This window comes from Mytilus trossulus, chromosome 14 (genome assembly GCF_036588685.1).
Source record: "Mytilus trossulus isolate FHL-02 chromosome 14, PNRI_Mtr1.1.1.hap1, whole genome shotgun sequence".
Lineage (NCBI taxonomy): Eukaryota > Metazoa > Mollusca > Bivalvia > Mytilida > Mytilidae > Mytilus > Mytilus trossulus.
Window position 1 is genome coordinate 53956450 of NC_086386.1, and position 9938 is coordinate 53966387.

Sequence of the window (9938 nt, forward strand, 5' to 3'; positions counted from 1 at the left end):
AAATAATCTAAAGAACAACACAGAGGCACATAGACAAAGTTCATCAGAAAAATATGAAAAACAACAATACAAAAATTTACCATAGCACAATTACAAAATGAAGGGATATCTTAGTATCGAGTCACGTCAAATGGATATTACAAACATAGTCTAATAAGTAAAAGTAATATTAAAAAAGACAAACAAAAAATACTATATCACGCTATTAAGATGATAAACAACGCCATTGCCAAAAATCTGTTCATCAAGACTATCGTGTATAATTTGCAAAGTTGATACGGAATATTTATCAAAAAGGTGTTGGTATTTTATGACGAACTTGTAAAAAAAAGGACGAGACGGATTTTAACATACCCGTGGTTCATCAACATTCTGTTTAGAGACTAGTGACGTTTTACAAAGTCTGAGACGAAGCTGCAATATCTTGAATACCGAATAAGTTGCGAAATGTATATCCAAGGTACAGGTGAAGTTGGTATATTGGTTCTAAGGTGGGGGGGGGGGGGTGAATTGATAAATTCGAATTCTTTTACTTCTAGTGCTGGTGGATATATTAATGGATCACAATCAATAAAGCTTGGATTGTTAATGGAAAGAACATCATCAATATATCTGAATATAAAATTAAATGATCTGGCGTCTTTGATCTTCTTGTTTTTGACAAGTGTTTGAATGTAATTCTACTCGTATGAAAATAAGAAAAGGCCGGCAAGGAGAGGCAAACAGTTCGTTCTCAAATGAAAACCGGGAAACGATTGTGTGTGAAAATGAATCACATTGTTAATTTGGGACACTTTAACCCCAACGATGATGACACCGTATTATTATTTTGTAAAACAATCATGTCGACAATTTTATCGAATTACATACCATTCATTCATATTCCGTATGTAACGTTACAAAACATACATTCAAAAATTCATATGATAACATGTGTAAACACAACAAAGAACTTACAAGATTATTTCCTAAATTTGTTTAGCTAGAAGAAAGAAACTCGCTTCTAAATACATATATATGTAAAAGTAGGAAACATTTAATATCAATAACTATAATTAAGTTAATTACAATCCTAATGATTTTTTTACATCATGATATGCTCTTGAAAAATATTTCAAATCAAATTTAACTTTATTGTGTATATATAAAAAATAAGAAATAAAATAAAACCTCAATTTTCATATGAAATTCAACGTATGCACATAAACATAACAGTATATATAAAGAGAGGTAAAATCAGACGTAAATTTCTATTTATCTAATTTATGAGATTTTTTTAATTTTGCAATCGTTAATAGATTATCTTTGTTATAAACTGTTTGTAAACAATTGCATGTTTTAATATCTTCTTTAAAATGAAATACACATCCTTTTCTACAAAGTTACGCTTTTTGCACTTTGCGATTTTCTAAAAACTAGTGTTGTACGTTTAAGAATTACCTGTTTTGTACGTTTAAAATTTACCTGTTTTCAGTTTTATTGAATATGTTAGATAATATATCAATTCGCGCTATTTGTGTTTCAATACTCAGTAGTGTATTTTAAAGGGAAAAATATTGACGATATTGAATAAATCACACATATATCGTAGACATACGAGGAGGAACATTTCATATGAGAAAGTGAGTAAAGTTTTTATCTTTTTTTATTATTTCATACTTTGATCTAGCATGAAAATAGAAGAAACTTAACGTTGCTGTTTTAACCTTCGTTTCAAAGAATAAATTTATCTATTTAAATTTTTGTTAATATATTAAAAGATAATTTGGCAAATGTATACAAAGATTTGAAATAACTAATTATAGATTATTTCATGGTATTTTACCTATTGTACCTGGCATCAGCCATGGACTCCAATCTCAAACCAGAGGGCTTTATCCTGCTGGCTTGATATGGGCCATTGGCTGCTACCACGGCCAATTTGGCAAATGACATGTAATAATTTATTGATCACATAATTTCAAGCTGGAGAAAAAAAAGCATTTATCCCACTATGTTTAATATTTTTAACAGAAAATTGAAAAAAGATTTGAAGAAAAAAATTGAAAAAAGTCTTACAGTGAGTAGACATTTTCGTATCACATTGAGTAAACGTCAACCTTTGTAAAAAGTTTAATAAACATATTATTTCTAAGAGTTATACATATTTAGTGTTACACTGATTTCCAATTAAAAGTTCTGGGAGAAACCGCTCCTGATCGTCTAGTAGGTTTCACAAGGATGCAAATTAATGGCAATAGCTTATATGTTCTTTCTAAGGGTAAGATGGGCTGAAAATATTCATCACATCTGTATGAATTGGTAATTCTCTATTTCAATTTTGAATAATTTAGAAATTTTGTTAGACATCTTCAATAAAACCTTTGCAATTTTGCAAGCCATGAATCTTTTTTCAATCCTGTTATATAAAATCCCTTTACTTTTTTAGCGATCGGAGAATATAAAGACTAACATAACAAAAATCATGACAAAGGCGACCCAATCATCCCTGACTTTAACCTAACAACACACAAGTTAAAAATGGATAGTCTTTTTTGTTGTATTGTATTCAATGATTTTTTAAATGAACATGCACACAATAATGATTTAAAATGAGTAAAGTGTCTGTACCAAATCGGTCGCCTTCATTTGAATGGTTGTGGTTGATTGCTATATGTCATATTTGTGTGTCGTTTATTGTTTGTCAAATGTCTGGGGCTTGGTTTTCTCGTTTAAATTCTTTCATGTTTTGTCATGTCAGGTCTTCTAAACCTTACCATATAATATGGGTTTTGCCTAAAGTTGAAGGCTGTATTGTGACATAAGTTGCTTACACATCCGCGTCACTCTGGTGAATATTCCGTATTTTGATACTGAAATCATTTCAGAGGGCTTTGATTTCACTCTCGCCGAAAAGGTTTTACAAGACCTACTTTATTAATAGTACAAAACCTTAGATATGATCAGAGCTACATGTAATATATTGATATCATCTCTATTTAGTCAAACCCGCATTTTGTCATGCTATAGAAGAAAGAAACTCGCATCTTAATACACATATCTGTACTTAAGTAGGGAACATTTAATATCAATACCTATAGTTAAGTTAATTACAATCCTAATGAATTTTTTAAATCATGATAGGCTCTTGAAAAATATTTCAAATCAAATTTAACTATATTGTGTATATATATATAAGGAATAAAAAATCAAACTAAAACCTCAATTTTCATATGAAATTCAACTTATGCACATCAACATAACAGTATATATAAAGAGAGGTAAAATAAGACGTAAATTTCTATTTATTTAATTCATGAGATTATTTTAATTTTGCAATCGTAACTAGATCATCTTTGTTATAAACTGTTTTTGAACAATACCATGTTTTAATATCTTCTTCAAAATGAAATACACATCATTTTCTACAAAGTTACGCTTTTTGCACTTTGCGATTTTCTAAAAACTAGTGTTGTACGTTTAAGAATTACCTGTTTTGTAAGTTTAAAAGTTATTTGTTTTCGGTTTTATTGACGATGTTAGATAATATATCAATTCGCGCTATTTGCGTTTCAATACTCAGTAGTGTATTTCAAAGGGATTTTTTTTTAACGATTTTGAATAAATCACACATATATCGTAGACATACGAGAGGGAACATTTCATATGAGAAAGTGAGTAAAGTTTTTTTTATCTTTTTTCTATTATTTCATACTTTGATCTAGCATGAATATAGAAGAAACTTACCGTTGCTGTTTTAACCTTCGTTTCAATGAGTAAATTTATCTATTTAAATTTTTGTTAATATATTTTGAGATAATTTGGCAAATGTATACAAAGATTTGAAATAACTAGTTATAGATTATTTCATGGCATTTTCCCTATTGTACCTGGCATCAGCCATGGACTTTCATCTCAAAAAAAAGCAAAAAAAAATTGAAAAAAGTATCACAGTGAGTTGACATTTTCGTATCACATTGAGTAAGCGTCAACCTTTGTAAACAGTTAATAAACATATTATTTCTAAGAGTTATGAATATTTAGTGTTACGCTGATTTTCAATTAAAAGTACTGGAAGAAACCGCTCCTGATCGTCTAGATAGTTTTTGATTTTGTATAAATAATTATCAAAGGTACCAGGCTTATAACTTTATAATATATGCAGCTTACCAGAATATCTACTCCTTGTCTCATTAATTATAAACAGAAAGGAAATTTGAAGAATTTAACGACCTAAATAGTCAGAATGAATCCATTGATGAATGATGATATGAGGTCATAATTTTATACAGCTCGCGCAATTTCTCAAACATGATTGACAAGTTTTCTAACATATAGAAATGGTGGATTTTTTTTCTAAATATGATACTTTTCATATCTTGTTAGTACATCATTATGATATATTAGCGCTGCAACCGTACAGTCATTAACATGTTCACTCTAAAATGGTCAACTGAAAATGTTTTCCTTTTTCTTTTGTCAATCTGAAGTATCTGCTAACGTGGCAATTTCTATTGTTAGCATCATGTATGTTGCTTTCCTTTGAGCTTTTCATACCCCTAAATTAGTATCAGATAAAACAGTAGGGTTTTTTTTGGCATTTCATACTTCTATATTTAAAACCAACTGTGTCTCTATGGTTTATCTCCATATTTAGTTTAGCATTAAACTAACTAATTGTCTACGATCGGACCTTAAATGTAATACAAACTCGTAAAAAACATGCTTTGTTCGGTCAACATAAAATATTTAAACACACTTGTTCATTGATGTGTAAGACCGATGAATCAACAATAATTAAACGTGATAGGTAGAGACATGTTCTGAAAAATCATAACGTAGGAATTCATAAGATAAGTGCATAATTGGTTATTCTCATATGACAAAAATAAATGTCGTCATTGACCTCAAGAAGAAAACAACTCACTGAAGATTATTATGCATACGTATATGTACAGTGAAATGCAGTGACGTTTAGCGTTTAATAGTTCATTGATAACATTCTGGCGTATCACAAACAAACAACTTGTTACGTCTCATTTCATTGGCTGAAAGATTCAAATTCAACAACAATGTTAGTGTGCACATGAATTGACACAGGTGACGACTGACAATGGAATGTACTACGTTACTACGAACGTAAAAACAATGATTTGTATTGTTTACAAATTTTGGTCAAAATAATTAAATAAAAGTTTTGTGAACTTGAAATAGTGGTGTCGAAATATTATGTAAACATTTGTTACTGCAACAACACAATTATCTTGTACATCATTATGAAAAATATAAGGATAAAATAAAATACACGAGCCTCTTTTATACGGCTGATTAAGGAACCACTTTTAAAATTTCTTTCAATGTCGTAGGTACTTATAATAAGGATCTCATAATACTGATCCCTTGGTTGCTTATTCCTCTTTTTAGTGCTATCATGAAAACGAACACCCAGATTGTTACAAAGAAGCTAAGCGTTTGGTCATTCAGAAATTAGGTATCATAAAGGGAGCAAATTGTCCCCGAAATGTAGAAACAATACAACAATAATCGTATAATTTGTGTACGTGAATGAAGACGTAGTGTGCAATATATCATGGTAACCACGAAATTCAAATGAATTCAGTGGAGGCATGTCGGTGTAAAAAAGGATTGAAATGTTAGATCGGCAAAGATTTCCCTTTTGCATGTGTGGAACTAAAAACATAAATGAATACTCGTGATAAATATAGGGAACAATATAAATGTAAAGTTTTCGATTTTAATTGGATGCAAACTTATCTTTTAATTTCATACCGTAAGAATAGTGATTTGCATAATATTATTGACCTATCCACAAAAGTGACGTGAAGTATGCATGCGTATTCAAAATAAATTTAAAAAGCATACATGTCTGATAAAAGAGGGACGGAAGATACCAAAGGGATAGTCAAACTCATAAACCTAAAACATACTGACAACGCCATGGCTAAAAATGAAAAAGACAAACAGAAAAACAATAGTACACATGACACAACATAGAAAACTAAAGAATAAACAACACGAACCCCTCCAAAAACTAGGGGTGATCTCAGGTGCTCCGGAAACTGATAAACAAAATATTAAGAAATTAGGGGTGACTGAATGCATGTACAAGAAAGGACTAACTTTTTTATCAATACATTTCATAAATAAACACGCTTTTAAAAACTGATTGTTTTCTATGTAACCATTTAAAATATTTACAATATATAATTTACGTTCGTTATTCAACCGTGGATAGCAAAACAATTAATTATAAGTATATCGCTGGAGTTTGAAAAGTACATTTCCTTCCACTATGCAATGATTTGCCGACTCTATTTTTTTCTAAACAAAGCATGGTTGGTTGCATGTTATCAATTTACTCAGAATTTCGGGATTTTTTCCCCTTCAAAATAAAGTAAACTGAATCAGAAAAAAAAATCACACTATCCTTAGTCGAATACAAAAAACTAAATAGATACGAAAAGGCAGGATGGGCAACTTGGAAAAAAAAGAGGCAGGCTGACGATTTATGTAAAAAAAAATCCGGAAAAACTAATAATAAAAGGCATGACCGAATAGACTGAACAATAAAAAGACAGGACAGAGATTACAACTAAAAAATGTATAAAGAACCAAATGTTTAATCTAATCCCCCATCAAAATAGAATAAGATCTCGTAATCTAAAACCAACTGAGAGGAGACAGTTGAATTTAATATTTCGACGTGAAAACTGCTAAAAGTTTAAAATTCAACTATTGCACAAAATTATAAAATCGATGAATTTTACATGCACATGTATAAAAGCTAGAATTGCTATCAAGAACACAATAAGTAGATACGACGATGGAAGGTTATAACAACCTTGGCCGTCTACGTGAATACTGATCATTCCATTCAACTTTATAGTACGCGTGTTCTATTTTCGCAGGTGTGTGGTCTAATATTTGAATTGACCAATGAAAACAATCGTTCCTTTATGAGTTAATCTAATAAAGTTTTTTTGACTGATTACGTCAAACTTCCATTCGCTAAACTTGGCCGCATTTAAGTGTAAGAATGCATGTAATGGATTTTTTTTTAAACTTATAACTAACAAGAATGAACTGAACACTTTCAATTTGTACTCCAAATCAACGTTAAATACTCAAAAGGACAGAAACGTTTTTACATCAGGGATTTGTTTTGTCTCAAACGCATTTAAAATGGTTTACTTATTGCACAGTTTTTACAATTTCCTAATTAAAAAACTACAGCAAAAATATTGATATAGAGGATCCACTAAAACTGACAAAATCAACCAAAGAAATGTCATATTCATGTTCTTTCATTTTCCGAAGACAATATAAAAAAAAGACGTGGTATGATTCCAAATGAGATAACTCTCCACAAAAGACCAAATGACAAAGAAATAAACAAAATAGAGGTCACCGTACGGCCTTCAACAATGAGCAAAGCCCATACCGCATATAGATATATATATCAGCTAAAAAAAATGCCCCGAAATGACAAATTTAAAACAAATCAAACGATAAAACTAACGGCCTTATTTTGAAAACCTATTAAAAAAACTATCAAAATATGATGGTGTATGTCTATTTTAACCTCTCACGTGAATGACAGTAGTTTATAGTTCCGTTATATATGACAAAATCAGGCGACCGACTCAAAAGGATGCAATAGGTTTATGTGACAAGAAATTAATCCAGAACACAAACAATCAGATTGACCCCTCGGAGATTTCTAAATTTTCGTAAACAGTTACAAAAAAGGAAGACAACTAAAACTTATTCTTACCCTTTACTAAAGATTATTTAAAACAAAACAATTCAAAATGTTGTGATAATGACGAATTAAATTATCTATGCGTAAGGATGTGGAATTCTAATGGTTATGATCAAGCTGCATATTATAAACAGTCCACTTTTTAAAACGAATGTTTAATAATGTGTGCTTTTTGTCAACACAGAAATCCTGACTATTTCGTGTACTTGGATTTTTAAATCTTGGAAAAGGCAACCAAAGATATCGACATAATGCTCATAAAAAGCTCAACAAGATACAAGGCACAGTACTTGGTTTCCCGTACTCATGTTTTGTCTTTAAGATATATGTGTGTGTCTAAGCCCTGTATTTTCCAAGTAATGCAGGACAAGACTGGTTAATCTGAAATGCTTGCCCGGAACATAATTGATTAATTATACATCCAATATATAAAATAAAACATAATAATTTGATTTATACGTTCATTTGTTTGAGATTCCTACTATCTAGTGTAGATCTGAGAGAGTACTGGTCAAGCAACTATAAGAAATAAATCGACAAAGAATGTCTAAAAAAAAAGATGAAGAGATAATCCACCTCAAAGAATTTTTTTATTCATTTGCTTAAAAATGTAAACAACGTTTTAGCATACTGACTTGTGAATAAATAATTATAAGTAATTATCCAGATAATATTATAGATTGGTTTATATAACACCTTATCTTTTTTACAAATGTTAATGACAATGGATGTGTTTTTTTAGTAAAACAGGCGGAAACCCGGTTGGAATAGAACAAAATAATTGAAGCTCTCTGTTAGAGAAGGCGATAAATGCTTACTGTAATGTTTACTTTAGTAACAAAAAAATTAAAAGTTAATAGAAACAAATAAAATGACAATTTTCTTCTCAATTACGAAGTATTCTATTATAAAAAGACCATTTGCATAAGGTTTCAATCTATCTATTACATAGTTAAGAGGCAATGCCAGAGAAAACCAGGCAGAACTTGGAAATTTTGTTCAACAGCCTTTTTGAGATAAATGTGTTTTTGAAATGTATCCACCTTGTTTTGTTGGGAAATGACATTTTAAAAAGTCATATTGGGTTATTATGTATAAAAAATGAATTTGATTTTTCAGTAAATTTGACTGCTTATATAGGGAAATAGGGGTATTAATTTAAAATAAGCACAATTAGATATCAAGTCGACGACATGGGTATCTATCAAGTTGGATGTAGAAAATGCATAACCTCTGATTTTTTGGAAAAAAATACCACGGACGAAGAACATATATATTTATTAGTTCAGTAATTTTCGTGCCTGTCCTTCCATTGTGTGACTCAAGAAAAAATTCCAAAAATGGGTAACAATTGTATCGAAAAGAGAAAATCGAGTGCACCTTCTTATGTTAGGGCGTGTTTGAGTTGAATATTTTGTCTTGAAAACGTAAAAAGCAAGAATATTTGATACATCATCTCGCTTCAGATTCTATCACTTTTATATAACAAACCTACAGGTTGACTTTATATCCAAAAAAAGTCACAGAACTTAAAGATGAAATATATGGGTCAAGTGAAATACCTATCTAATGAATCATAGAGTATTTGTGTTCGAATAGCTATTTTTTTTACTAAAAGTACTTGACGACAGTCTTTCAAGTTGGATGATGAAAATGCATATCTTCGAAAACAATGGTTTTTTTTGTGTGTGATAACTAAAGGTTTATAGTCTTAAACCACTAAAAAAATCTAGTCTGCCCTTCCACGAAATATTCAATTAGATTTTTTAAAATGTTTATGAATTTTTATAAAATCGACCTGACAACCGATTAGGCAATAGTTTTAAGTTGAATCAATGCAGACAAGATCATCAACTGATGCGAATTAGCTAGTTGATACATTTGTCTTTTAAAATACAACTGACATAAATTATGTGGATCGTAGTGGTGCTATGCAAATAAATTTAAGGGTTTTAAGAGCAAAATGTGCAGCGCGTCATCCCTACAATGGCTTCCATTTTTGCGATTGTGAAAATTAACTGGCGTAATGGGGATATAATTTTGACGAAGTAGAATCCTGACTGAATATTATTGCATGACATTAGATTTACACTCAATTTTTTTATCATATTATTTAAGCAAATCTTTAAAATAGGTATCCTGGAATGTGAAAAGATTATTTGTGATTTGTATATCA